The sequence below is a fragment of the Pelophylax lessonae genome, assembly GCF_965119305.1.
Source record: "Pelophylax lessonae genome assembly, chromosome: 5".
In the NCBI taxonomy this organism is placed as follows: domain Eukaryota; kingdom Metazoa; phylum Chordata; class Amphibia; order Anura; family Ranidae; genus Pelophylax; species Pelophylax lessonae.
This window is the reverse complement of record NC_138772.1, coordinates 238,128,278-238,154,125: the sequence shown is the minus strand read 5'-3', so window position 1 is coordinate 238,154,125 and position 25,848 is coordinate 238,128,278. Positions and strand designations below refer to the sequence as shown.

The 25,848-nt window shown below is 47.2% G+C and overlaps 1 protein-coding gene across 1 annotated transcript in view; it reads left to right on the top strand.

The window, feature by feature from the left end:
• ADCY2 (adenylate cyclase 2) overlaps positions 1 to 25,848 on the top strand; it is a gene marked incomplete at both ends in the record, with an annotated part of 1,451,075 nt that overhangs the window by 393,156 nt on the left and 1,032,071 nt on the right. The window lies entirely within an intron of this gene.

Sequence of the window (25,848 nt, the reverse complement as noted above, 5' to 3'; positions counted from 1 at the left end):
GTATTTCGGAAAATACTACCTTGGAGGTCCTACTCCTCAACTTAGCTCCTAAGTCCCTGAAATCGTTTAGGACTCTCCATCTTCCTCTGCCTATGTCATTGGTACCCATGTGTACCATGACAGCAGGGTCTTCCCCAGCCCCACCCAATAATCTGTCCACCCGATCCGTGATGTGCCGAACCTGAGCGCCCGGCAAACAACAGACTGTTCGGCGCACACGGTCTTTGTCACAGATTACACTGTCTGTCCTTCTAATAATTGAGTCCCCTACCACCAGCACCTGTCTTTCCTTTCCCTTTCTCCTGGCCTCACTGGAGGAGCTCTTCCCCTGGCAGCTAGGGGCGTCACTCTGCTCCAGCAATGCTGGTCCCTGACTGGTTTCCCCAACACCACGCAACGGGGCGTATCTATTAGGGTGCTCCAGCCCAGGATCAGCCTCCTTGCCTTGTCCCGTTCTACCCCTCCTAACTGTCACCCCTCTACTCTGCTCTGATGCCTGCACCTCCAATACTCAGCCCACCTCTGTGCAGACCCCTGCCTGCACCTGACTGGTACGATCCTGGCTCTCCTCCGGTATGGACATTCGTCTGTGTTGCCAGCTGCTACCCTAGATTCAGGACCTGAGCTTCCAGGGAAGCAACGTGCTTACATTTTGCGCATTTGTATTCGCCCTCGATCGCATGACCGAGGAACGCATACATATCACAAGATGTACACTGAGTCGCATCTCCACACCCGCCGGGCATTGTACCTACTAATCTAATCTAATGGGGATTCAGCGATTTAAGTCTATCCTATGTGGCTATTTCCTGGCTTCCTAACTCTACCTTCTCATCCTCTGGTACTCCGCTACCCTCACTTGACACTCCGTTGCACAACACTCACAATCTCACAGCCCGGTCAGTCGCACAACACTCACAGTTGCACAGCCCGGTCAGTCACACCACACTCTCAGTCGCACAGCCCGGTCAGTCGCACAGCCCGGTCAGTCGCACAGCCCGGTCAGTCGCACAGCCCGGTCAGTCGCACAGCCCGGTCAGTCGCACCACACTCTGTCGCACAGCCTGGTCAGTTGCACAACACTCTGTCGCACAGCCTGGTCAGTCGCACAACACTCTCAGTCGCACAGCCTGGTCAGTCGCACAACACTCTCAGTCGCACAGCCTGGTCAGTCGCACAACACTCACAGACACACAGCCCGGTAAGTCGCACAGGTAGTAATAGGTACTCCCAGACACTCAGGTAGTAATAGGTACTCCCAGACACTCAGGCAGTAATAGGTACTCCCAGACACTCAGGCAGTAATAGGTACTCCCAGACACTCAGGCAGTAATAGGTACTCCCAGACACTCAGGCAGTAATAGGTACTCCCAGACACTCAGGCAGTAATAGGTACTCCCAGACACTCAGGCAGTAATAGGTACTCCCAGACACTCAGGCAGTAATAGGAACTCCCAGACACTCAGGTAGTAAAAGGTACTCCCAGACACTCAGGTAGTAATAGGTACTCCCAGACTCTCAGGTAGTAATAGGTACTCCCAGATACTCAGGTAGTAATAGGTACTCCCAGACACTCAGGTAGTAATAGGTACTCCCAGACACTCAGGTAGTAATAGGTACTCCCAGACACTCAGGTAGTAATAGGTACTAACAGATACTCAGGTACTACACTACACCCTCAGTCAGTGTTCAATCTCAGTCACCAGTCTTACTTACCTAGTGTGTGTCCCTTTTAAGCCTGTCACTTGCAGTTCCTGACGGCGATTCCTCCCTCCTCTCTGTCGGTCAGTCTCCTCTCTGCACCCACCTGTCACGTACCTGGTCCTGAAGCCGAAATGCCGAGAGGGCTCTCCTTGCGGCTGAGTGCTTGGTGTCCCTGAAGGTGGTAACAGGAAGCACGAAGCCCAAAGTAGCAGGGATTGCCAGCTGTGCCCCAGATGAGGGTTGATGGTAGGAATATATCTCTGCAGGTGAACACCAGAGGAGGTGAGCACTAGGACCCAGGAGTGCTGTGGTAGTTGCAGACTGCACACGGCTGGAAGTAGTTTGTAATGGAGAGTGCAGCTGGCAGGATCAACAGGTAAGTACTGGAAGCAGGTTCTGCAGGCTGGGTACAGCAGGTGGGCACCAAGGCAGATCACAGCAGACAAGGCACAGCCAAAGGCGTAGTCGGGGACGGAAGCAGAGGTCAGTAAGCCAGAGGTCAGCAGATCAGATAGCAGAGTCGTGGTTAGGCAAGCCGGGGTCATACACAGGGCAGATGACAAGAGAAGATCCGTGAACAATCCGAGGTCAGAGCTGGGAGCGAGACAAGAGGAATCCAAGAACAAGCCGGGTTGTCAACAGGTGATCAGAAGCCGCAACAAACACAGGAAGCAGGAAACAGGAAACAGGAAGCTGAAGACCAGTCAGCAATGTTCATGTGCCACAGATATCCTTTTAAAGGCCAGAGGGTGCTGGGATTGGACATCCACTTTGTGGGCCAGCACGCACACGACTTCGCCCTAGCGGACGTGCGTTTGCAATACGTGCGTGCGTATTCATGCGGCTAGTTCCCTGACAGTGCCCCCCCCTTATGGGCAGCCTCCGGATGCCCAAACGTGACACCTTCTCAGGGTTTCTGTTGAAGAATTCTTGCAGTAACCTGGGGGCATGAATATTTACCTCAGGCTCCCATGAATTTTCCTCAGGTGGATATCCCTTCCACTTAACAAGATACTGAATATGTCTTCCTCGCTTTCTGCAATCCAGTATTGCTTCCACCTCAAATTCAGTTTCCTCGCCAATAGTAATTGGAGGTGGCGGTGGGTTCTCCCTTCCTGGGAAACGATCTGGAACAGCAGGTTTAAGAAGAGACACATGGAAGACTGGGTGAATTTTGTAAGATTGCGGAAGAGAAAGTTCGAAAGCCACAGGATTGATGATTCTTTTAATTCCGAAAGGTCCGATGAACCTTGGTCCCAGCTTACGAGAAGGACAGGGGAGTTTTAGGTTGGCCGTAGACAGCCACACTCTGTCACCAACCTTGAAGGCCGGGTTCTCCCTTCTCTTCTTATCATAATTCCTTTTATAGTCATCCTGGGCCTTTTGTATTGCCTCCTGCAGGGTCTGGTAATTCGTAAAGATGGAGGTTAATCTATCTTGTACTGCGGGCACATCAGTTTCTGGCAGAGAATCTGGAAAAAAGCATGGATGAAAGCCATAGTTAGCCCAGAATGGGGTTTGGTTGGTGGCCGCATGCACTGAGTTATTGTAGGCAAATTCAGCACAGGGGAGCAGAGATACCCAGTTGTCCTGTGAAAAGGTGGAGAAACACCGAAGATACTGCTCTAAGGTCTGGTTGGTCCTCTCTGTCTGACCATTGCTTTGTGGGTGGTAGGCTGAGGACACGCAGACATCAATATTTAAAGCTTTGCAAAGGGTTCTCCAGAATTTGGAGGTAAATTGCACACCTCTGTCTGATACAATGCTTTTGGGCAAGCCGTGAAGTCTCACTACTTCTTTAATAAAAGCCTGAGCCGTGTCTGTGGCTGAAGGTGTGCCCACCATAGGCACAAAATGCGACATCTTAGATAATCGATCAATGACTACAAAGATGGATGTGAATCCCTCAGCCGGAGGCAGGTCCACTATAAAGTCCATTGACAACATCTTCCAGGGCAAATCAGGAATTGGTAACGGCCTTAGCAGGCCCCAGGCTCTGGTGTTACTTCCCTTATTACGAAGGCACGTAGTACAGGAGCCAACATAATCCTTACAGTCCTGATTCAGGCCTGGCCACCAAAAAGATCGTTGAATGAGCTCAATGGTCTTGTGTACCCCGAAATGACCCGCTAATTGATGGTCATGACATGCCTTCAGGACTAGGGTCCTTGCTTCTTGTGGAACGAAGATCTTGTTATTTTGCCAGAAAAAATTGTCTTGTTTTTTCAAGGAACAAACTTCAGACTCCGGACACTGAGTGGAAGCTTGCTGGATGGCTGATTTTAAATCAGGTTGCAACAACAAAAAGTTTTGTGGTGAAAGGATGGTACTGGAGGAGGCTATTTCAGGGGTCTCTGGAAACATTCGTGAAAGTGCATCGGCCTTGCCGTTTTTTGACCCTGGCCTGTAGGTGATATGAAAATTAAATCGGGAGAAGAACAAAGCCCACCGTGCTTGCCGAGGCCTAAGGCGTTTAGCAGTCCTAAGATATTCCAGATTCTTGTGATCTGTAAATATCATCACTGGATGGGCAGCTCCTTCCAAAAGATATCGCCATTCTTCTAAGGCTGTTTTGATAGCCAGTAGCTCCCGATCACCGACATCATAATTCCTTTCTGCTTGACTCAGCTTCCGAGAAAAAAAAGCTACCGGATGGAGCAAGGCTTTAGGCCCCATACGTTGTGACAAGATTGCCCCAGTGGCGACCTCGGAGGCATCAACCTCCAAGACATAAGGCAGAGCAGGGTCTGGGTGCCGATGTATTGGAGCGGAGGTGAAAAGAGCTTTCAGTTTATTGAAGGCCGCCTGGGCTTCCTGGGACCACTGAAATCGGGAATGTTGACGTGTGAGCTGGGTAATGGGAGCAATAATGGATGAGAACCCTTTAATAAATCTCCTGTAAAAGTTGGCGAACCCCACAAATCTTTGGATTCCTTTTTTATCCACTGGGGCAGGCCATTCCAGGATGGAAGACACCTTTTGGGGGTCCATAGCGATACCATCAGTGGATATGATCAATCCTAGGAACTGGATGGTTTGTCTCTCAAATTCGCATTTCTCTGCCTTGGCGTAGAGTCCATGTTTCCTGAGGGTAGACAAGACTTTCTTTACGTGCACACGATGCAATTCAAGAGATGCAGAGAAAATGAGAATATCATCAAGATAGACTATAAGGAAGTAATCCAGAAATTCTCTAAAGATGTCATTTACAAGGTGTTGGAAAGTGGCTGGGGCATTGCAAAGTCCAAAAGGCATCACAAGGTATTCAAAATGTCCAAAACGGGTTCGGAAGGCCGTTTTCCACTCGTCGCCTTCTCTAATTCGGACTAAATTGTATGCACCTCGTAGATCCAGTTTAGTGAAAACTCGAGCAGCTCGAAATCGTTGAAACAGTTCTGGTATGAGAGGTAGCGGGTAGCGGTTCTTGACCGTAATTTTATTCAATTCCCTGTAATCTACACAAGGTCTGAGTGTATGATCCTTCTTTTGAACAAAGAAGATTCCTGCTCCTGCAGGGGAAGAGGATGGACGGATAAATCCTTTTTCCAGATTCTCGTTTATGTAGAGTCGTAGAGCCTCCAGCTCTATTTCTGATAATGGAAAAATCCGACCAAAAGGAATTTCTGCAACTGGAAGTAGTTCAATAGGACAGTCATAAGAGCGATGAGGTGGCAACACATCAGCTTTCTTCTTATCGAACACATCCAGGAAGTCATGATAGCTAGTAGGCACATACTGACCGATATCTGAGACTGCCTGAACGGTCAGGCAGCTGGGAGAGTCCAATGGTTCAGGAGCGAAACAATGCTGCTGGCTGGCAGTAGGCTGAAGGGAACATGATCTCCCCTTTAGACCAGTCAATCTTGGGATTATGGGCCCTCAACCAGGGAAGGCCGAGTATTACCGGAAACAAGGGGGAGTAGAGGACATCGAAACATAGGAACTCTTGATGTCCAGAGTCAGTAATCGTTAGAATTGGTTCAGTCTCTTGGGTAATGGGCCCCGACTTGGGAATGGTGCCGTCTGCCAGGTGAACAGTAAGACTCAGTGTTTTAGGTCTAAGTGGAATCTGTAATTTCTTAGCTAATGTAAGATCCAGAAAACAACTGCAGGCGCCTGAATCAACAATGGCTCGGAATTTGACTTCCCCTTCTGCCACTTGCAGTGAGACAGGCAAGATGATATGAGCGGGGGAGGATCCAGCGACCGAGGCATATGTGGGACGAGAGGACAGGAACTTACTGGGTCTCACAGGGCAGTTTCGAAGGAAATGTCCCGTACCGCCACAGTATAGACAAAGGTTGGCTTGCCGCCGGCGGATCCTCTCTTCAGGGGTCAGGGAAGGCCGCAACAGGCCGAATTGCATGGGTGTAGTGGTGGTTACTGGAGGTTTGTAAGATTGAGTCCGTTCAAAGCGCCGCTCCCGTAATCGGCGGTCAAGCTGTATAGCCAACTGTATAAGGCGTTCAAGGGTAGTGGGAGCTTCCACCCGGGCCAGTTCATCTTTGAGCGCCTCGGACAGACCAAGCCGGAACTGGTACTTGAGTGCGGCTTCATTCCAGTCTGTATCTGCTGACCATTTGCGGAATTCAACCGTATAGTCCTCTACAGGCCGATTCCCTTGCTGGAGTGTGTGCAGGGCCGCTTCGGCCGAAGCCATTCGCTGGGGGTCATCATACAGCTGTGCCATGGCTTCAAAAAAGGCTGAAACTGAGTCTAGGACTGGGTTACTTTGTTCCATAAGATGATGGGCCCAGGATTGAGGTTCTTCTGTCAGCAAGGAGATGATGAAACCGACTTTGACAGTTTCAAGGGAGAAAGTCCGTGGCTGCAGAGCTAGGTATAACTGACAAGCATTTTTAAACGCTCTGAATTTTCTTCGGTCCCCGGAGAAACGTTCGGGTATGGGGACCCTTGGTTCAGGTGGAGGTACCACTACTGTGGGTATGACAGCGGTGCGTTCAAAAACAGCAGAGGCTGGAGCAGAGACCTCATGTGCGGTATTCTGGCAAGCAGAAAAGGACGTAGAGGGTATGCTGTGCAGGCGACCTTCTAGTTGCATATAGCCTTCTTGTAAATTCTGTACGGCTTGTGTGAGGGCTGTAACTTGTTGGCACAAAGCCTCTAGCGGAGACGCACCTCTGTCGGCTTCAGACATTTTATGGCTGACTGGTACTGTCACGTACCTGGTCCTGAAGCCGAAATGCCGAGAGGGCTCTCCTTGCGGCTGAGTGCTTGGTGTCCCTGAAGGTGGTAACAGGAAGCACGAAGCCCAAAGTAGCAGGGATTGCCAGCTGTGCCCCAGATGAGGGTTGATGGTAGGAATATATCTCTGCAGGTGAACACCAGAGGAGGTGAGCACTAGGACCCAGGAGTGCTGTGGTAGTTGCAGACTGCACACGGCTGGAAGTAGTTTGTAATGGAGAGTGCAGCTGGCAGGATCAACAGGTAAGTACTGGAAGCAGGTTCTGCAGGCTGGGTACAGCAGGTGGGCACCAAGGCAGATCACAGCAGACAAGGCACAGCCAAAGGCGTAGTCGGGGACGGAAGCAGAGGTCAGTAAGCCAGAGGTCAGCAGATCAGATAGCAGAGTCGTGGTTAGGCAAGCCGGGGTCATACAAAGGGCAGATGACAAGAGAAGATCCGTGAACAATCCGAGGTCAGAGCTGGGAGCGAGACAAGAGGAATCCAAGAACAAGCCGGGTTGTCAACAGGTGATCAGAAGCAGCAACAAACACAGGAAGCAGGAAACAGGAAACAGGAAGCTGAAGACCAGTCAGCAATGTTCATGTGCCACAGATATCCTTTTAAAGGCCAGAGGGTGCTGGGATTGGACATCCACTTTGTGGGCCAGCACGCACACGTCTTCGCCCTAGCGGACGTGCGTTTGCAATACGTGCGTGCGTATTCATGCGGCTAGTTCCCTGACACCACCTCCCTCGGTCACTTCCCAGTCAGCTAGTCTCCTCTGCTCCTCTCTGTGGGGTGGGGGGGTTCCCGCACCGCTCGCACGCCGCCCGCAGCAGGGGGGGGGTTAACCCCCCTGCTCACCGCCGGCCTTTACCTGGGGGGGGGGTTTAGCACCGGACGCCGCCGCAACAAGGGAGGGGGGGTTCCCGCACCGCTCGCCGCCCGCTTTACTTGGGGGGGGGGGTTCAAGCACCAGACGCCGCCGCTCTACTGGGGGGTGGGGGGGGGGTACTCTCACACACACACGCACGATCTGTCACACACCCGCTCCTCTCACACGCACGCCGCCACTGATCCCGCGCTCTCTGCTCTGCTCCACAGCACCACCTGCTGGTCCCCACACAGGACACAGGACAGCCTTCCCAGCTGTAAGGATGTGAATCATCACTCAGGAATCAGAGTCCGGATTTAATTCTTTTTACCCCAAGGGTGTAGATTGAATAGCGGAATAGAAAATATGATATCAAAAGGTGTATCTATCTCACACGTACAGACCCAGACTAGGCCCTGATTACTATTTTTTGTACCCTAAAGGCAGGATGAGGAGTAGGAGGAGTTCGGATAGGGAGAAATGCCCGAGACTCACACCAAGTAATGTACGCCATCCAAACTCAATGATAGATTTTCCCTGAAGTAGATTTTCTAGCTTTTAACAGCACATGAATCATTGAATCCGACAGCCCTCTGTCCTTCAGTACCTGGCTTTCAATACCCATGCCGTTAAAGCCAGCAACCGTAAAGCAGGATGGAAGATCGGTCCTTGAGACAACATCTTCCCTGAGAGGAAGTCTCCAAGGAGCATCGGCCTGCTTACCAAGACCGGCGAGGTCAGTCCGGAGCCACCAGAATGACTGGAATCCCTTCCACCTTGATCCTGCTCAGCAGTCTCAGCAGAAGTTGTAGTGGAGGAAAAGCATAAATCAGACGATACTGACGCCAGGGGGGCACCAGAGCGTCGGCCAGAGGATCCTGAAACCTTGCCACAAACCTCTGAACCTTCTGGTTGGAACAAGAGGCCAACAAGTCCACATCGGGGGTCCTCCACAGGAGACAAATTTGTTGAAACACTTCCGTATGAAGAGACCATTTTACCGACTCAGGGCCTGCCGACTGAAGTAGTCTGCTTACCATTCTCCACCCCTGGAATGTGTACAGCAGAGAGGGCTGGGGAAAATATATATAATGCCAGCCACTTCTTTGGCCACAAGGGCACTCTTTGTGCCCCCTTGATGATTGACATATGCCACAGCCGTGGCATTGTCCGATTGAATCCTTACCAGACACCCCTGTAGACTATCTGTCCAATGGGACAGGCAAAGCCTGATCGCCCAAATTTCCAGGATGTTGATCGGCAGACTGGACACATCCTGAGACCAAACTCCCTGGGCCAATTCCCTGCCCAAGACAACTCCCCATCCGGACAAGCTGGTGTCCATGGAGACCACCGTCCAGTACAGGAGAAGAAAAGATTTCCCCTGCTGAAGCATCGAGGAGCGGAGCCACCACAGAAAGGCGCCCCTCGTACTCCGGGTCAACTGGATCACATTGTCCAGGGACCGAGGATTCTTGTCCCATTTGGCCAGAATCTCCCTTTGCAGAGGTCCGGTGTGGAATTAAGCAAATGGAACCACCTTGAAAGTGGAGACCATCAAACCCAGCACTTGCATGCATGTCCTGAGAGATGACCGATGGTCAGACAACAGGAGCCGAATTGCATGCTGCAATTTTTGCAGTTTTGCCTCCAGAAGAAACACCCGAGCCAAGGCTGAATCCAAGGTCAGACCCAGGTAATCCAATTTGTTGGATGGAGTCAGAGCTGATTTCTGAAAATTTAGCGTCCGGCCGAACTCTTGTAAAGTTTGCAAAGTGATATCCAAATCGTCTTGTAGGACAGACCGATACTCTGCTCACAGAAGGAGATCCCCCAAGTACCCCAGTGCCGCAAACCTCCTCTGTCTGAGCAAGGCTAGCACTGGAGCCAACACTTTTTTGAACACCCGAAGAGCTGAAGTGAGACGAAAGGGGGTAACACCACAAATTAATAGTGCTCCTCGCCCACGGCAAAGCCAAGAAAACGCTGATGCCCGAAATAGATTGGGATATGAAGGTAAGTGTCCTTAATATCGATAGAGGCCAGAAAATACCCTTCATGAAGTGAAGCCACTACAGTGCGAATGGACTCCATTCTGAATTTCTCAACCCGCACAAAGCAAGTCAGCGCATTGAGGTCCAAGATCTGACAGACCTTGCCCTCCTTCCTAGGAACAGTAATTAGGTTTGAATAGTACCCTTGAAAATGTTCAAACTCTGGAACTAGTACAATGACCCCTTGTGAGAGTAAATCCTTTACCGCCCCGAGAAAGCCCTGTAGCCGATCCAGGGACAGGCGCAGGTTGGAAGGAAAGAACCGTGCCAGGGGCAAGGACTGAAACTCGATCTTGAAACCGGACCAGATCAACTCAGGGACCAATTTGTCTTGAATGAAAGAGGTCCACGGGTCTGGAAAGAAGCGAAGACATCCCCCCCACCCCATGTATAGGTGAGGGCGCCCCTTCAGGCAGAGGAGGGCATGTCTGCGGGGCTGACAGAGTCCACTTTGGACTTACCAACCCAGGGTCTCTTGGGACCTCCCGAAAAGGCACGGAGGATTTAGAACCCTTGTCCTGCACCCACGCGGGATGAAAGTGCCACTTGTGGGCTGAGAAGACAGGACCACGTTTGTGGCGAGGCTCTCTGCTTTTAGTGACCTGCTGAAGCAAGGTGCTCTTACCCCCAGTGAGACCTTTTATGATCTCTTCCATAGACGCTCCAAACAGACGATCTCCCACGATGGGAAGATCCATCAGCACCTTTTTGGAAGCCCGGTCTGCAGACCAGCATTTCAGTCAAATCATGTTGTGAAGAGTCACCGCAGTTACAGACGCTCTGCAGGCTATCGGGGCCACGTCCAGGGAAGCATTACAGATATACTGCAACCCCTGTATGAGCTGGTCCACCAATTCTGCCAGCTCAGGGGGATGTTGACCCCCTTCCAAATCCTGGCGCAGAAGCTTTGCTCATACTGTTAAGGTCTGAGAGACCAAGGTTATGGCGAACAACGGCCTCAAAATTGAACCTGCCACGGCGAAAAGATAGCGGACCAGAGATTCAGCCTTCCTGTCTACAGGGTCCTTAAAAGACGGAGCGTCCTCCACTGGTAGCAGAGTGACTTTATTCAACCTGGAAACCTGAGAATTCCCCACTGGTGGGATTGTCAATTTCTTTAATAGGGACTCCGCAGTGGGATACCTCCTAGCGAAACGCTTAGGTATCCCAACCATGCGTTTCGGGGCACCACACTAACTAGCGACAATCTCGTCAAAGTAGGCGGGAAAGGGAAACAACTAAGTCACCTTGGAAGGTCTGCGGGTACCAAATTGCCACGGCTCAGCCGATGCAACAGTAGCTGTGTCCTCCATTATTAAAGTTTAATAATCAATCAGTACAATAAAATCAGTGCCTCCACAAGCACCTTCTTTTGCACAGATGTAGTGGAAGAGGACTCATCCTAACTGTCAGAGAACTCAAGGTGTGTGGACGCAGACCCCTTGGATTGTTTTGTGTCCTCGGGGGCCAAATCATCCTCAGAATCTGAGTATGCAGAGGAATCAGGTGACGATGGAGGGCGCTTTTTACTAGGTCTCTTCTAAAGAGCCATATCCACTTTTGACACCTGTGACTGCAGGACCGCCGTCATGGCTGTCAGAGCAAACTGAGACCCAGAGGGTCCCGCAGCTCCTGACAGTGGGTCAGGTGGTGACACGTGCTCTGGGGGCATCATAGTAACCTGGGGACCACCAGCAGAATTTGCACAAAGAGGCTGTGAAAATGCTGGGAAAACCAACCCCTGCTGTACCGATGGCTCCACAGGTCCCAGCGCAACAATCAGCGCTGCTATAACAGAAGGAGGGAGTATATACAGCCCCAAAAACTCACCACCACCACTTCAGTAGGGAGAGAGAAAGCACCAGCAGATGGTTCCACGCTGGTCAGAAAGGAAGAGGCCCACCGCCGAGCGCTGCTCCCAAAGACTCCAAAGAAAATGGCTGCCGCATAGACTTTAATGGGAAACTACAAAAACATTGCCGCCAGACTACACAAACATGGCCACCGAGCTCCCGTACTATTAGAAAATAGCAGTGCCACGCGGCATGTGCATGACCCAGTGGACCCCAGGGACCCTTCAAATTACCTCATCCAGCAAGGGGGGCCTAGCTAGGGAGCCCCTTCCAGGGCATTCTGGCACATAATAAACGGGAAATAGAGCCGTCGCAGCGCGCTCCCACCCCCCACCAGCCACAGCTCTCACACACCCCACACCAAATGGGGGGCTGTGGGAGGGGGAGGAGTAGCTAGTGCAGATGACCCCGCTGGTGAAGACGGAGTTCCATTACGGTAGGAAGGACACATGGGGGGCCGACCAAACCGGGGAGAGGCCCGCGTCCACCCTGAAATTTCCCAGAGGAGAGGGGGAAAACTACTCACCACACCTTCAGAACCGGATGGGCACTACTCAGGCCAGATCATCTCCCCATCCTGGAATGGGGGGGGGGTGCTGTGGGCCAGAGGTACGCAGCGTCTCAGGCTGCGACCCGGTCGTGTGCGTCCTCGCGAGGTGTTTCACTCGCCAGCCAGCCCCGTCCAGTGGGGCTATGTCGTGGCCGACCTAGCGTGGAGCTGCGGTCTGCACGTGCTCCCTGACCAGACTGGGGAGACTGTAAGGATCTAGGATATCCAGTGCGTCACCCTGTCCTGCAGTTGATTGCAATTCTCACTGGAACAGACTTGATTGAAGAAAGAAGAAAACAAAAGGAAAAAAAGTTCCCAGCAAGGAGATAGGTCCTTACTCCTGATTGGCAGAAAAAAACTGAAGTCCTATAGCAGGAAGTGCGAGTATACCCCCTAGGGCTGTCATATGGGCATAGTCAAATTTGTTTCCGCCTAGTCCTACTCCTATGGAGAGCAGCATAACCCAAGGGTCAAAGAAGATATTGGAGCTGTGTCCGTCAATGAACAAAAGCGAAATATATAATGTTTGGGGGTTCAAAGTAATTTTTTTAGAAAAAAAAATAATTTTCATGTAAACAAAAAGTGTCAAAGGGTTAGAAGAGTGTGTTATGTGTGGCATAAGCTTCTAATATTTGGCATAAAATGCCAGGACAGTTCACCCCCCCAAAAAAAATTACCTCTTTTTGGAAAGTAGACATCCCAAGCTATTTGCTGAGAGGCATGTTGACAGGCATGTTGGCAGGGGATATTTTATATTTTCCCACAAGTTTTGAGAAAATTACAATTTTCTTTTTTTTTTTTTACACAAAGTTGTCACTAAATGATATATTGCTCACAAATCCCATGGGTATATGTGGAATTATATCCCAAAATACATTCTGCTGCTTCTCCTGAGTATTGGGATACCCCATGTGAGACTTTTTGGGAGCCTAACCTTGTAAAGGACCCGGAAAACCAATCACAGCTTTCATGTTTTCTTTTTTTTGAATAGAAAATAAGTTTATTTGTGCTGTATAAATACAATACAAAATACAAAAACACATTAACACGTGAATTTCACACTTGTGAAACACTTAAAGTGAATTTAGTGAAACAAGGTATACCTTCACCATACAAAAGAAGATGTACAATGATACAATGTTATAAATATCTCACTCAGCAGCACCCCAACCTGGTAATATATCGATTACACCCTATCTATGAGCATTAATCAAACAGTCATATCCATACCCCGGCCCCACTGCCTCCCCCCATCCCCCAAGGACTTCAGAAGTAAAATCACAAAAAATGTATACATTAAATGTATGAGTACTCTCTAACCACCGACTCCAGATTTTATCAAATTTCTTGGGACACCCCCTGTGTTTATAAATCAACCGTTTATAACGAAGAGCAGAATTTATTTCCGCGATCCAGTCCTGAAGAGTAGGGACTGATTCCCGCATCCACTGTCTAGCTATAAGTTTGCGAGCGCTAAAAATAGATTCCTGAAGAAAAATGGTGAGAAATTTGTCAATGTCACAGTCAGGGAACAAACCTAACACACAGGGTAAAACATCCAACTGTAAGGGGGAGCCCATATGATCATGCAAAAACTTAATAACCTGTGTCCAGTAGGCCTGAATTTCCGGACAAGACCAAATGAGATGTATAAACGTACCCAGTTCCAAGGGGCAACGAGGACAGGAGGAGTTGTATGACCGCCTATATTTCGATATTCTGAGCGGAGTAAGATAAGCTCTTTGCAAGATGTACAGCTGAGTCACACGCTCCGAAAGTTTGGGCGAAGCCAACCTAGGGACCCCCAAGATTTCGTCACAATCCATCTCATCCAGGGGACCCGTATCTAAAGCCCAATGAGCCTGTATCCGTGTCACCTGGCGATCGTCCTCAACAATACGCTATTCGATGTATAAGGATGAGATAAGACCCTCATGCGTGTCACCCAACAGCACCTCCAGCAGAGGGATATCTTGTAAAAAGGGAAATTGTGTCAAAAATTGTGCATGTAATGCATGACGCACTGTTCCTTTTAAGTGATTGAAAGGAACGAGCGCCTGAATCACAAAGCACCTGGCCTAGATACAGTATGCCCCTAGTTGCCCACAACTGACATTCCGGAATAGATAGAAGCTCTCGCAGGTCTAAGTTATACCATAAAGGGGTCCTGGTGTGTATTTGAGGATAATTTAACTTTTTTGCCACTATCACCCAAATCTTTCGATGGTGGATCAAGAAATTGTTCATCACCATCACTAGAGGCGAAGGACCACATTTTCGTAAAAGTACCTGCATAGGGGTGTAGACAGCTTGAGGGAATCCATGACAAACTAAGGTTTGGTATCTAGTAGCCCCCGATTTATTAAAATAAAAAAATGGGAAAGTTGCGACGCAAGGTAATAAGATTGAAAATCCGGTATAGCCACACCCCCCTTATCCGTGGGGTTTTTAAGTGACGCCCATGTTAACTTATGGCGCTCAGGTCCCCAAACAAAGGAATTCAGGATACGGTCAATAATTTTAAATAATTTCAGGGGGATTGGGACAGGGGAGTACCAAAAGGCATAAAAAAATTTTGGTAATAAAATCATTTTAATAAGATTCACCCTACCTATTATTCCCAATGGCAACCTAGCCCATGTTTGAGTACGTTGTTTAAGCATATCAATTAGAGGTTCAATATTGTCCCGCACATAATCTGTAGGAAATTTAGTAATCGTAACCCCAAGATACCGAATCACAGTGACTCGCTGCAAAGGGAGGGAAGCAGAAACTTTTGAGGGTGGGGATGGGTCCAGCGGTAATATTTGAGATTTAGACCAGTTGATACGTAGGCCTGAATGGGATCCAAACTGTTCTATTATACGTAACGCGGAACATAAAGAGTCATTTGTGTCTTCCAAACATAGGAGCATATCGTCCGTGTAAAGACCGATCTTTTCAGTCAAGTCCAAATGACACAGTCCATGGACATCAGGGTGACCCCGAAGCTGGGAAGCCAAAGGCTCCACGGCCAACGCATAAAGCAAGGGTGATAAAGGGCAACCATGTCTGGTACCTCGCCTCGGCCTAGGAGAAAAGAATCTGATGTCCATCCATTGACCGATATCCTGGCAACAGGTTTATAATAGAGTACTTGGACCCATCTAATACATTTTGGACCAAATCCAAAAGCACGTAGGCATTCCAATAAATAACTCCACTCAACTGAGTCAAAGGCCTTGGCGACGTCTAGCGCCACCAAGGCTCTAGTACCCACCCCATCATGAGCAGCCTGCAGATTCATATATAAACGGCGAATATTCATTGCTGTATTTTTTGCCTGGCATAAAGCCTGTTTGATCAGAGTGTATCAAGGAAAGTATGGCCTCATTTAGGCGAAGCGCCAACAATTTAGCTAAAATTTTAATATCCGCCTGTAGTAAGGAAATGGGACGGTAGGATTCTGGTCTTTACCAGGTTTTGGCAGAATAATAATATTGTCTGCTCTCATAGAGTCTGGCAGACGGCCAATGTCATGAACATGGGTATAAAGGGAAAGAAGCGTTGGGGATAAGGATTCAGAAAAAGTAGCATAAAAATCGAGGGGTAAACCGTCGGAACCAGGGGCTTTACCCATAGCCAAAGAGGCAATGGCAGTGGCAATTTCATCTACTGATAAAGGAGCATCCAATTCCGCACGCAGGGCATCGGATAACTGGGGCAGGGATGTACTGTAAAAAAACTCTCGGGTGTCCTGGGTGGCATCCGACGACTGGGAAGTATATAATTGAGCATAAAAAGAACGAAACGCAGCAGCCACCTGCGGCGATTCAGAAATAAGAGTCCCATCAGAGTCCGTAAGCTGAACCACAACCGGAGGTTTAGTATCTAAATGGGCTATGCCAGGAATCTACCTGCCCGCTCTCCCTGTTCAAAAACCCTTTGTTTACTAAAAAACAACTTCTGTTTAGCTTTCTCATATAACATCTGGTCTACTAATCTTGTCTGAGTTTTCAATGCAGAAACATTACCAGGTGATGGGTCAACTGAACAACTATTAGTCAGAGAAGTCAAATGTGCTTGTGCAGCAGCCAGAGCAATTCCCGAGGACCGCTTGAATCGATTTATTTGGTGGGCCAGAGTATCCCGAGCATGAAGTTTAAAAGCTTCCCACACCATCCCCACGGCCGCTGAGCCAATGTTAATGAAAAAAAAATAAGACCACTCCCGAGCCAGACCCTCCTGGTCCTCTATAGCAGTAAGCCAAAAAGGATGGCGATGCCAAGGGCGAGGGATCACCTGGGGGGCTATACAAAAAGAGGACCAACAGGGTGCATGATCAGACAGGGAGCGGGGCTCAAATCCCGAATCCCAGAACGTAGGAAGTAAGGAGTTTGAAACTATAATAAAATCTATACGTGACATCGTGGAGTTGGTGGCTGAGAAGCACGAGTACAAGCGTAAATGGGGGTGCTGATAACGCCAGGTATCCGTCAGGGCAAAATCCCTGAACAGACATCCCAGCTGGGTGAGGGGCTGAGACCCCTAAGCCGTGACAACACATTGACGGTCCAGGGCCGGAGCCAATACCATGTTAAAGTCCCCCATCCAAACAGCCGGGACATCAGGGTGCTGAGCCACAAAGGACAAGCCCTCCTGAACCACCTCCGAGGTGTAAGGAGGGGGGACATAACAAGCCAGAAGCAGATACTGCTTGTTGTATAAAACCACATGCAGAAAAACAAACCTGCCCTGGGAGTCCAACCGAACAGAAATAAGGGAAAAATGCACATGCTTTGAAATCAAAACAGAGACCCCTCGGGAAGCAGAAGTGTAGGTGGCATGACACGTCCATCCAATCCATGGACGCTTAAGCGCAAGCTGGAGTTGTCCAGTAATATGCGTCTCCACCAAAACTACAATATCCGCTCTATATGTTTTAAGGCAACTAAAGATGGCGGAACGTTTTACTTTGTCCTGGAGGCCTCACACGTTCCACGTAAGAAACTTCACATTAGCCATCACAGCATAAAGATAAAAAAGAAAAACAGCATATATGTGCGGGGAACTCCCAAGGCAGGTGTACACATCTCATTATATTTAGAAAAAGCATGTAGTAAAAAAACGATCATTGTATCCATTAAGCAACCACATCAAGTGCATAATAAGTGAATTAGGCCCCTTTCACACAGCCGGACCGTTCAGATCCGCTTGTCCTTTTTTTTGGCGGATCTGAACGGTCCCCCCATGCATTCCTATGGGGCATCGAATGTCAGCGGAGACATGTCCGCTGACATCCGACCCGATCCTATCCGTCAAATCTGGACGGATGGAAACCCTATTTTCCATCCGTCCAGCGGATCGGATCGGATGGGATCGGGTGAGAACGGACTGACGGCCCATTGACATCCGTTTTCCCCCATAGAGATGCATGGGGAACTGTCAGCTGTGTCTCCGCACACAGCGCGGAGACACAGCTATCCTCCTGCTGCTCAGCGGGGGATCGGCGGCTCGATCCCCCGCTGAGAAAAACGGACTCCGTCCGACGGACAGAGTGTGTGAAAGGAGCCTTAAACTGTGAGAAAACATAAAAAACAACTGACCCCACCCACCCCTCCCCCCACCCCGCTCTCCACAGCATCAACTGTGTGGGAGCATAATACCCCAACCCCATGAAGAGCAGGCATATAAAACAAAACACGAATGGGGCTATTGCCTGAGGAAAAAAAACATATTTAAACAGTGAAAAAAATACCAGCTCCTCACGACTATCATTTGGCAATAGGGAGGCGACCATACACCGGATTGCACCGGATTGGTTGTAGAACACATAAAATTACACATGTAATTGATGGTAATAGAGCCATAAAAGCGTCACTCCTGCAACAAGGGTCCTATTCCTGTGCATAATCAATCAAAACTTAAAGAAGGATACCATCAGGAGCAGAAACCCTTTAACAAAATTAATTTGAAAACGTGGTGTCCTCTAAAGTATAAAGTGGGATTCCATTCTCCATGAGCAATATTTCACATTGGTTCACTGACCAAAAAACAAACAAACAAAAAAAAAAAAGGGAGGATTTGCCTTATAACAAAGTCAAGTACAAATTTGACATGCAGAGAGATTAGCAATGAATCTAGAATACTTCAGCAATAAAAACCGTATTACATCTCTGGTAATCAGGCAGGATGATTGCGGTCAGCTTCCCGTTGATCCAACCATTCCGAGGCCAAAGAAGGATCTACAAAAAAGATAGCTTTATCATCACAGATTACCCGCAGCCGAGCTGGAAACAGCATGGCATACTTCAAATGTTGCACACGTAGGCGCCGTTTAATATCTGTAAAGCAAGAACGAAGCTTTTGTACTTCCGCAGAGAAGTCCAGGAACGCTGCGATGTGGCCATTTTGAAAAGGAATATTGCCCCGTTCTCGGGTTAACCGTAATAGAGCATCGCGGTCACGAAAATTAAGAAGTTTAGCGATAAGAGTGCATGCAGGAGAGCCCTCGGGTGGGCGACGAGCCGGCATGCGATAAGCTCTCTCCACTGCAAACATGACAGAAAAGGCTTCCCTGCTAAAGTGCTTTATCAATAAGTTCTCCAAAAATGTGGCAGCATCCGAACCCTTCGCACCTTCAGGCAACCCGATAAAACGCAGATTAATGCGGCGTGCCCTATTTTCCAGGTTGTCCTGCTTCTGTGCTAATTGCTGGAGCTGACGCTGCATGGAGTCTGCAGTATGTTGAAGAGGGTGTAAAACATCCTCAGCTCTGCTAATTCTGGTCTCCGTCTCAGTCACCCTGTCTCTCAATTTAGCCATGTCTTGCCGGATAAGTAATACATCTGTTTTTACCTCCTCAATCTTAGTTGTGAGTATGGTTTGACAGGTAGCTATGGCCTCCAGGACACGGGCGGTGTCTGCAGCAGGAGTCTCTGACGGAACGGCTCCATCTTGGGCCTCTGTATCCCCATCCAGGCGGCTGAATTTATCGAGCTGTTGTACAGCCACCGCTGTCTTTTTTAGCGGAGACATATCCCTCAGAGTGGCGGCGGTCTCCCCAACAATTAATGCCGATGTATAAGCAGTTTGAGGCACCCAGGATAGTAGAACAGGATATAGCAGGAGCAGAGCTCAGCTCATGTGTGTCCTACACCATTGCCATCCAGGCCCCGCCCCCCCGCGTTCAGGTTTTCTAAGGGCGTAAATTGCTCATTTTACTTCCTCACTACCTATCACAGTTTTGGAGGCCCCGAAATGTCAAGATAGCGCAAACCCCAGTATGACCCCATTTTGGAAAGTAGACCCCAAGCTATTTGTTGAGAGGCATGTTGAGTCCATGGAATATTTTATGTTTTGCTTGAAGTTTCAGGATTTTTTTTTTTTCTACACAAAGTTGTCACTTAAATTATTGATTACTCAAACATGCCATGGGTTTATGTGAAATTACACCCCAAAATACATTCTGCTGCTTATCCTGAGTACAGGTATACCACATGTGTGAGAATTTTTGGCAGTCGTGCCTAATCGTCCTAGCCGCGTACAGACCCCCGAAAACCAATCACCGCCTTCAGCTTTCACTCCCCATTACCTATCACAGTTTCGGAGACCATAAAAAAAGCCAAGATGGCACAAAACACCCCCAAATTACCCCTTTTTTCGAAAGTGGACACCCCAAGGTATTTGCTAAGAGGCATGGTGAGTATTTTGCAGCTCTCATTTGTTTTGGAAAATTAAGAAAGTAAAGGAAAATGTATTTAGTTATTTTTTCAATTTTCAAAACTTTGTGGCAAAAAGCAAGATCTGTAAAATACATAACATGCCTCTTAGCAAATAGCTTGGAGTTTCTTCTTTCTGAAAAGGAATCATTTGGGGGGGGGGGGGTTGTTTTACTTTGGCATTTCATGGCCTCCTAAACTGTGATAGATAGTGAGGAAGTTAAATGAGCAATTTACCCCCTTGAAATTCTGAAGGCGGTGATTGGTTTTCAGGGTCCTGTTCGTTGCTAGGCTCCCAAAAAGTCTCAACCATGTGGTATCCCTGTACTCAGGAGAACCAGCAGAATGTATTTTGGGGTATAATTCTACATATACCCATGGCATATGTGAGCAATATATGATTTCAGTGACAACTTTGTGTATATATATATTTTTTGGCATTTTTTAATTATTTGTGACAAAATAATGAAATATTCAATGGGCTCTCAGAAAATTCCTTGGGGTGTCTACTTTTCAAAAAGGGGTAATTTGGGGGGGGGTTACTTTCCTGCCATTTTAGCACCTCAAGAAATGAGACAGGCAGTCAAACTAAAAGCTGAAAAGCTGCCTAAATTTAAGTAAATGTACCATAGTTTGTAGACGCTATAGCTTTTGCACAAACCAAAAAATATACGCTTATTGCATTTTTTTTACCCAAGACATGTGGCTGAATAAATTTTGGCCTAAATATTTTGTTTATTGTTTTTTTTGTAAAACAAAATAGAAAATGCAATTTTGTAAAATAAATTTCTGTCTTTTTTCCTTTATTTCGCAAAAAATAAATATCCCAGTGGTGATTAAATACCACCAAAAGAAAGCTCCATTTGTGGGGGGGGGGGGGGGGGGAAGGTGCATATTTTGTTTGGGCACAGCATTGCATGACCACGCAATTACCAGTTAAAGCAGCGCAGTGCCAAATTGCACAAAAAGCACTCTGGTCAGGAAGGGGGTAAAACCTTCCAGAGCTGAAGTGGGTAATAAATCCCTTGCCTATTAACCTTGAAAATGTCTAGAATTGATTTTCATGTGCCCCCCCCCCCCCCCATTGACTTCAACGGGGTTTGGTAAGTTTTACATTTTTCAATTTCTGGAAGTTTTAATCAACCAAGGCCAATTTACTTGTTCCAAACTACTATACAGTACTATTCTTCTTCCCAACGGACATATATTTTGTGTTGGGTGAATCCCAATGCCAATAGAGCTAGTACAGTTTTAAATGACCTAATGACCTAAAATGACCTAATACTACTAGTCTACTATAGTCACCTTTTATGAATCCCTAATCATTTTAATCAACATACAAACTTTCCATGCACAAACTGTAATCTCAATCCCCTCTATTCAAAATCCTTAAAGAAGTAATAAACCCAAAAGCAAACATTTATTATATTGCAGCTTACCAATTCTTAGATTTTGGTAAGCTGCTGTATTAGTTTCCTTTTTTTTTTTTTTTTTAAATCCAACAAAGTCTTTATTGTAATGCAACATAAAGTTAGATACACAGAAATATACAAACGTAGATCATGCAAATGTGAATTAGTTTCCTTTTTTAGACTTTTTTTTTGTTCTATTTTCATCTTGTGATCCAGCCAACAAGTCTGTTGAGCTCAAGCTCCCCAGCAGAATGTATCAGTCTACATGGATTAGACAAACCACTTAATGCTGACAGGGGTGAATAAAAGGATCAGCTTTTAATTATGGAATTTATAATCTTGCAGAGGTATCCCTAACAGATAAAGAGCTGAATATCCTGCATGCTGGTTTGAAATGCGCTAGACACCAACCTGTAAATAAATTTAACGTTTACATTGACCTTCACAAGTTTGTAAGGAAAATTAATTTGAAAAAATACTACTTGAACCCGGCTCGGTCTTTGGGGGCTCCCAAAGCTAGTCTAACCAACTATACAGTGGGAGTGGATAGTGGGCTTAAGAATTGTTCACTTTTTAACCCACAACAATCGTCCAACCAGCACATAGAAGTGTTTAAAAATCTTGTGATTAGGGATTTGAAGGAAATCCCAAATAAGAAATGTGTGAATCCAAGACATATTCAAGAAGGATTGGAAGCACTGGAAAAGAGAAAGGACGTGATTATTAGGCCCGCTGATAAGGGCGGAGGTGTGGTTCTCCTTAAAAAAGAGTATTACCATACCCAACTCTCTACTATGCTGGCGGACACTGAGACATATAAGATCTTAAGAACGGATCCCACCTTGCAGTATAGACGGGAACTGGGTACACTGGTCGAAAGAGGGCATGAGAATCGGATTCTATGTAAGAAGGAGAAACAATATCTGGTACCTAGCTTCAGCAGAATACCAACGATTTACACGTTACCTAAAGTCCATAAGGACATGGTCAACCCTCCGGCTAGACCAATAGTTAATGGTATTCAATCTGTAACGTCGAGGCTAGGAGAGTACCTAGACTTCTTCTTACAAAAGAGTGTATTACAGTTAAGGTCATACCTGAGAGACACTAAGGCCTTTTTGATCGCTTTAAGAGAGGTTGAGTTACCGAGCAATAGGGACATCTTTCTGGTTACAGCGGATGTCTCGTCTCTTTATACGATTATCCAACATGAGGACGCATTGCTCGCTTTCAATTGGGCCTTTAGTAAAAGGGACGATATCCCGGATATTCAAAAACGTTTTTTGAGAGATGTTCTTGATTTCTGTCTAGCGCATAATTATTTTTGGTTCAGTAGTACGTTTTACCAGCAGCAGAGAGGTGTAGCTATGGGGGCGAAATTCGCTCCCAGTCTAGCTAACTTATTTATGGGGGAATGGGAGGACCGGTCGATTTTTGCTGCCCAACATGAAGAGTTGATCATGTATCGTCGATACATCGACGATTTATTCCTCATTTGGGCAGGGACCGAGTCCTCTCTGGTGGAGTTCTGCGACAAACTGAATGTCAATAAAAATAACATTAAGTTAGACTTCAGTTGGAGTCGCGAAAAGATTCATTACCTGGACGTGGAGATATCCCTTCTAGACGGTGGACTGAGGACTCAAGTGTACTTCAAGCCGACCGACCGGAATGGATATCTCCCCGTCCAGAATGGACACCACCAACTGTGGTTGTCTAATATCCCCAGGGGACAGTTCCTTCGTGTAAGAAGGAATTGCACCATGGAAGCGGATTTTTTTAAACAGTCCCAAATCCTAAAGGAGAGATTTGTCGAGAAAGGGTACCCAGCCGTCAATTTGGATAAAACAATAACTGAAATAGGTTCCCTAACTCAGGAAGAGTGTCTGAGGGACTCGGTAAAAGAAAGGACACAGGAACATGAATGGAGCTTTATTACACAGTTCAGTGCACAGTATCGTGAAGTAGAACAGGTCTTTAGAAGACACTGGCCTGTACTGCGCATGGACAAGCTCCTATGTGGGGTGCTACCTGATTCTCCAAACTTCATTTATAGAAGGGGACCAACATTTGGAGATCATGTAGTAAAAAAGGTTTTAGATCCTCCAAAGAAACCAGTCATGTTCTGGGACGAAAGAGTTGGTTTCTTTGCATGTAGGAGGTGTAAGACATGTAAACAGGTAAATACGCATTTGAGGAACTTTGCCAGTTTTACATCTCCATCGAATGGCCAAACTTTCGCAATAAAAGATCTGATTACTTGCAACACCACCCATGTGGTATACTGTCTGCAGTGTCCCTGTAATTTACTTTACATTGGGAGGACCAAACGGACAATAACCACGAGAGTGTCTGAACATATTACGAACATTCGTAATGGGTTTAAGGACCACAGTGTGTCACTCCATTTCCGAGATTTCCACAATAGGGATCCTACTCACCTCAAATTTTGGGGTATAGAGAAAGTGGAACCGGTATGGAGGGGCTCGAATAGGGTTCGCGAGGTTTCGAAGCGCGAAACACACTGGATCTACCTGACGGATAGTTTGTACCCTAAAGGTTTAAACGTTGATCTGGATATTAACTGCTTTATTAGCAATTATTAATACCAGGGATGAGGTTTGTATCCAGACTTCTGGGAGGAAGCACTTTTGTAGTATATGGAGACGATCCTGGTTCGCGTATATATGTTGGTAGACAGATCAGGTGCTGGACCCTGTTACCTTTTTTCTCTCTTTCTCGTTTTTTCTGTTCTTTTTTCTTGTGTCTGATTTTAATACAATTTTGACATATTGGGTATTATTGATCATTATCGTTTTTAGATTGTCTTTTATGGTCACTTTTAGTTCAAGTTTGAGTTTATATATATAATTATGCCTTTTAAGATTTTAAGAATTTCAGGTATACATGTTTTATGTATATTTGCTGCTATTTATACAATTTTATCATTAATGTGCTATTATTAATATAGTCATAAATTGCCCCGGTTTTATATGCTGATATATAGCGGTCTATTTTAGACTGTTGTCTCAGTCCTGTGCCCAATGGTAAGGGGTGTCTGCAGAGCTGGTGTTGATGGAGCTGGACGGTGACGGACTTCCGGTTTTTAACCGGATGTTGACATCGCTCATCCTGTCTGGGGCTGACGGCGGATGTGCGTCGTCACGTCTGGCTGTAGGTGTGTGTCCGGACATCGGAACACCGATGTCTGCAGAGCTGGTGTTGACGGAGCTGGACGGTGACGGACTTCCGGTGTTTAACCGGATGTTGACATCGCTCATCTGTTCTGAGGCTGACGGCGGATGTGCGTCGTCACGTCCGGCCGGAAGTGCGTGTCCGGACATCTGAATACCGATGTAGGTATTCAGTAAAAGCCTTGCACTTCCGGGTGACCCCAAATCGGACGCTGGTGCGCATGCGCCGGCGTCTTTATTAAAGGAACACGACCGCGCCGCGCACATGGGCTCTCAGAAGAAGTCAAGTGGACGAAACGTCAGAGCCGATGTGCGCGGTCGCTATACTTCTCACACTGGTCATCATTCGGGATTCCTATTAGGCTGCAGGAATTTTCTTTGGAATGGTCATCGAGTGTGCATATTTTGAGCTTTATGCCTTCACTCCATAGCCCTCTTGTAAGTAGCCATCTGGAGGGGAGAGGGGCTTGTTATTTTGTGTGATTCTAAATAAAGTGTTGCAGAATTACACTATTGTTGCCCCCACTTTGTTCCATTACATGAATTTTTGAACGGAGGAAAAGTTGGAGGGAGGAGCAGCTAGGTACAGCCCAGCAGTGATCTATACACCCGCTGATTGGTGGATCGTATTGAAGGCTCTATATTCACCGTGTTTTGGTGAGTGTTCAATTTAAAGGGGGGGAGCACTGGAGTGTGGTTGAACTTTGGCAGAACAGACAAGACCCTTTACTCCCTACCCTGGTGGATGGATTGTGCCTGATATACCACTGTATGGACTGTACACACATATATATTTTATGAGTCTTTAGGGACGTTGTGTTTTACAATAGATCTGTTTACCTTAGCGCTGCTAGTGTTCAGTTATATTTTACTTGGTTCAATATTCTCAACACCTTTTGTAACAGCTTTTAATTATTCATGTGAAACCTTTATCCCAAAATGAAAAAAATAAAATGTTTTCTGTAACTCATAAAGTCTGAGGTGGAGTTTGGCCTTAATTTATTAGTGTATCTAAATCTGCTATTACATTTAACACTACCCCCCCTTAGGCTCCATGTACACGGGACGTTGTTAAAAGTCCCTTTGAATGCTGGAATTTTTAGGACGTTTGAAACGTCCGTTCGGTCGCGTTTGTACCCGCGTTTAGCGGCGTTTGCGGGCGTTTGCGTTTCTAGAGACCGTTCCTAGAGGTCAAAAAAATAATTCCCCTTTAAAATGGAAAAACGCAAACGCTAAACGCGGGTCATCGCGTTCGGACGCGTTTGTGCGTTTGAAACGCCGGGAAACACACGTTCGAACGCAAATAATTGCGTTCTAAAA